Genomic DNA, 5,325 nt, shown 5'->3' with positions numbered 1-5,325 from the left:
CATTTAAATGAAAAGTTCCAATTTTATTTCTAAAGAGATTAACCTTCGTGCAAACTGTAAAGTGGAAGCAGAAACAGAGCAATTTGCATTCTTTTCAATTTTCTGAATATGGTTTTCATTATCCACTAAATTATAGCATAAAATTGTATAAATATAACATAATTATAATTAGTTATAAGTATATATAATTAGTCATGCAGTTATAATTCATAATTTATAATTGGCTTGGTTAAACTAGTGGCTGATTCTATCGAAATCTCTACGGAAAGATGTCAGGAGAGCTGCACCGCTTGGTGTGCGCCTGCCCTCTAGTGGCAAGATGCTATTAACACTATCATAGAGATCCCACAGGGCTTGAAAGGCAAGGTTTGCCAGTTTTTCCCACCTTACTGTTTTCCTAACGTTTTAACCCAATCCACCAGATACTCCTTAGTACTTTGAAATTCTCTTCCATTATATTCCATTCCATTCCACACCAGGCTGACTGCAAACTATAAATCTCTGAGAACCAAAGTGTATCTTAGCAGCACTTTGAACCACGTTCCCTAAACGTAGTTCACTAAGACTGCTTTTATGTTGTGTCCAGAAACGATGCGTGCATTGGGCATACTATTTAGGTCCCACAGAAAATATCTTGGCCACTATTACAAAAATGCAAATTAATACTGGAGTCCTTGATGTCATGGATTTCTGACTTCTAAAGGGATTTTTTTTCCCCCAAAAGAGTGATAAGCTTAGTTTAAGAAAACAGTGAAAGAGAATCTATCGGTATTTTTTTCAGACCACTCTAAGGTGGTATGGCTGAAAAGATGAGATGAGGTTGCAATAGGCAGCATGAATGGAGGTCCATGCTCCCCAGGGACAGGCGGGGTCCAGGGGCTCCCTGGGCTTGGTTCAGGCTATTCTTAATTCATATTATGAAAGGCAATAAGTAAACATTTTTAATCTGGATCTGGAAGTAGGAGGAAGATTTGGAGTATTAGCCGGGATGGCAAGACAGATTTGAGGTTTGGGGACTGGAGAATCTGGGGACTATTTCAAAGTAGATCTTGACTGGAGAAAGATCGTTTCCTATGTGGGGGTCAGGGTATGATGATAGGGGTTTTGAAAAGTGAATGACTTCCATAAAACTGCTGAGTGGGTGGAGCATGGAGGCAGAGGTCTGGTAAGGGCGGAGCTACGGTTCTTAGGGACTGCGTGGGCCAGGTCAGGGGGGCTCGCTCTTCTCAGATGCTCCCCTGCCCTGATGCTTGCCTGGCCGTCCCCTTCTTCTTTGCCTTTGTGTTATCCTCTCCCTCCTTTGCAGTGGCTGACTCGTTTTTTCATAAATAGCTGTAGCAGTTTTATCAAAATTATTACATGGAATTCATAATATGACTTACTGGGTACCTAAAACTGGTGAGTTGAACCTTCTGTACTTCTCTCTTAAGTCTCCAGTGAAGTTCCTCTCTTAAGAGTAAGTCTCCAGTGAAGTTTCTTCTTAACGGTTGATGACCTTCAAATTGTTTTCTTGTTGATGCACAGCTCTAAATCAAGCCAAAAAAAAGGCTCTCTGGTCCTAAAAATTAAAGTTACCTTTCCACTCTCATCAGAGCCTAATATCTAGAGATTGGCTACTCTCCAAAGAGCTTACATTTGTGCATGCATGCTCATGCCTGTCTAATTAGAGCCTAGGCAGAGCTAAATCCTACCATCATGTGGCTTTAGAGACAATTATTCCTGAGCTAGACTTTTTTTTTTTAGGTAAGAGTGATACCCTTGGAGAACTCAGTAATAGTAGCACTCTTAAAATGACTCAAAATAGGTTGCGATTATTCTACAAATATTTATTATAAATATGAACAATAGCATGTTAGATACATAATAAAAATGTACAGAAAATATCTTGGCCACTATTACAAAAATGCAAATTAATACTGGAGTCCTTGATGTCATGGATTTCTGACTTCTAAAGGGATTTTTTTTCCCCCAAAAGAGTGATAAGCTTAGTTTAAGAAAACAGTGAAAGAGAATCTATCGGTATTTTTTTCAGACCACTCTAAGGTGGTATGGCTGAAAAGATGAGATGAGGTTGCAATAGGCAGCATGAATGGAGGTCCATGCTCCCCAGGGACAGGCGGGGTCCAGGGGCTCCCTGGGCTTGGTTCAGGCTATTCTTAATTCATATTATGAAAGGCAATAAGTAAACATTTTTAATCTGGATCTGGAAGTAGGAGGAAGATTTGGAGTATTAGCCGGGATGGCAAGACAGATTTGAGGTTTGGGGACTGGAGAATCTGGGGACTATTTCAAAGTAGATCTTGACTGGAGAAAGATCGTTTCCTATGTGGGGGTCAGGGTATGATGATAGGGGTTTTGAAAAGTGAATGACTTCCATAAAACTGCTGAGTGGGTGGAGCATGGAGGCAGAGGTCTGGTAAGGGCGGAGCTACGGTTCTTAGGGACTGCGTGGGCCAGGTCAGGGGGGCTCGCTCTTCTCAGATGCTCCCCTGCCCTGATGCTTGCCTGGCCGTCCCCTTCTTCTTTGCCTTTGTGTTATCCTCTCCCTCCTTTGCAGTGGCTGACTCGTTTTTTCATAAATAGCTGTAGCAGTTTTATCAAAATTATTACATGGAATTCATAATATGACTTACTGGGTACCTAAAACTGGTGAGTTGAACCTTCTGTACTTCTCTCTTAAGTCTCCAGTGAAGTTCCTCTCTTAAGAGTAAGTCTCCAGTGAAGTTTCTTCTTAACGGTTGATGACCTTCAAATTGTTTTCTTGTTGATGCACAGCTCTAAATCAAGCCAAAAAAAAGGCTCTCTGGTCCTAAAAATTAAAGTTACCTTTCCACTCTCATCAGAGCCTAATATCTAGAGATTGGCTACTCTCCAAAGAGCTTACATTTGTGCATGCATGCTCATGCCTGTCTAATTAGAGCCTAGGCAGAGCTAAATCCTACCATCATGTGGCTTTAGAGACAATTATTCCTGAGCTAGACTTTTTTTTTTTAGGTAAGAGTGATACCCTTGGAGAACTCAGTAATAGTAGCACTCTTAAAATGACTCAAAATAGGTTGCGATTATTCTACAAATATTTATTATAAATATGAACAATAGCATGTTAGATACATAATAAAAATGTAGCCTCGGGGCTTCCCTGGTGGCGCAGTGGTTAAGAATCCGCCTGCCAATGCAGGGGACATGGGTTCAAGCCCTGTTCCGGGAAGATCCCACATGCCGCGGAGCAACTAAGCCCGTGCGCCACAACTACCGAGCTACTGAGCCTGCACTCTAGAGCCCACAAGCCACAACTACTGAGCCCCCATGCCACAACTACTGAAGCCCGTGCACCTAGAGCCCGTGCTCCGCAACAAGAGAGGCCACCACAATGAGAAGCCTGAGCACCGCAACAAAGAGTAGCCCCCTCTCACCGCAACCAGAGAAAAGCCTGCGTGCAGCAACGAAGACCCAACGCAGCCAAAAATTAAACTTTTTAAAAAAGCATCTTTAAAAAAAAAATGTCGCCTCCTTCAAAGATGTTACACCTGCATATTCTTCCAAAAGGGTAAAAGATGTGAAAACTGTCGAATGATCTCCACTTCTGATCTCAAGACCCTGTAAGACTGTTTGCAGAGAAGCAGCACAGGTCGCTATAGCATCTAATATCTAAAGAGGCACACTTTGCGCTTTCTTCCACTGTTTCCAGTATGGGAAAATTGATCCCTTACTTTTCATTCCTTAGAATTTTTCAGTGACCTTCAACACTGATTTTCTCATTTTGTGGAGGTATCTCAGTCCTGGTACGAACTTTTGTTTCTTGTTTTTAGAGTCTTCGGACTGGGAGCATAAATTTGATATCCATGGGAAAAGTTGAGTATTCCAAGGAAGTTATGTTCTTATATTAGCCTACCCTATAGGATGTCCATAAAGGGTATAAGGTGTTATACCAATATACAGTGATTCACTGGGATAGAAATGATCTCAGAAAGATAATCGCAAAGACATGAGCTTAAATTTCTTTATGCAAATCAGTACTTCTTTGTATCTGTTCATTCTACAGATGAATACGAAGTAATTTCATCCAATATGGTTGCTGTGTAGTGTACACACATATATTCATTAATGTTAAAATCGTGCACATTATATATAATGATTATGCACATAATTCAGAGACACTCCATTTCCTGGGGTGCTTCCATGCGGAGTCAGGTGCGTTCATAATCAGGGGAAAGGAGAAAGAAAACAATCTCAGAAGCATTCGTTTCTTTTCCGTTTCACCAACCATAAAGCCGGGCCTTCAGTCTCACTACCTTCAGGATTCTTTCCGGGTTTTTAGCAACCACTTCAGAACCAGCTGTATGCTAAGTTGAGAACTGCCACCACAAAAGAAAACACTGTAGTGAAGAACCGGCTGGGAAAAAAGCGTACACCAAGGGAAGCCCCGGCCTTTCCGGAGGCGGCGGTGGCGATGGTATTCCTACAATCCCTAAGTGTTTTAAAAGAGTTCAAATTCTCAGAGCACACGATTTGTGTTTCTAACTCCGGTGGTCTCTAGATTCACAACCCAAGGTGCTTCCTCCTCACGCACAGTCCACGGCGGACGTCGGCCCCGTAGCCCCTGTTGGTGGTGCATTCCCGCGTCCCCCCAAAACGCCACGTGCAAAGGAGGCGCCCCAGCCGCTCGCGCCAGCCTCCGGGTCTGGAGCACCAGCCCCGCCCTCGCTGACCCCCGCCTGTTTACCGGGACCCGCAAGTTGAGGCTTCCCTTCCTAGCAGGAGGCAGGGACGTTGGCCCCGGCGCCTAAGGACGTCGTCGAGGCGCATCCCCAGGGGTGGCGGCTCGCCCCGTCCGCGCGGGGCCGGCGAGGGGTCCGGTCAGTGCACACGACTCCCGGGGCTGCCCCTCCCCGGCCATGCCCCGCGCGCGTCTCCGCGGCCCGCGTCCGCCGCCAAGGGTCCTCGCCCCCGGCCCGGCGCGTTCGCCCCAGCCCAGGGGCCAAGCCGGGGGCGGAAGGGCCAAGGTGGGCGCCTTCACTCCCCGCCTCGGGCGCCCCTGAGGTGCCCAGCGACGAGGGCGCGAGGCCCCGGGGCGCAGCGGGGACGGCCCGGAGTGCCGCGAGAGGCCGCCGGAGGGCGCAGCGGGCCGCGCCGGTCAGGCGGCCGCGGGGGGGGCTGGGGCGCGGGCGGGACGCGCGGAGGCGGGGCGGAGGCTCCTGCCGCCTCCTCCTCCCGGACCTCCTCCGCCTCCGCCTCCGCCTCCTCCCAGTCCGCCTTCTCCGCGCCCTCCTCTCGCAGCCACCGCCTCCGCCGGACGGAGGAGCCGGGAGTCCGCGGCGCCGGCTC

The sequence above is a fragment of the Lipotes vexillifer genome, unplaced genomic scaffold, assembly GCF_000442215.2.
Source record: "Lipotes vexillifer unplaced genomic scaffold, Lipotes_vexillifer_v1.1 scaffold614, whole genome shotgun sequence".
NCBI lineage: Eukaryota > Metazoa > Chordata > Mammalia > Artiodactyla > Lipotidae > Lipotes > Lipotes vexillifer.
This window is presented reverse-complemented; position numbering follows the sequence as displayed.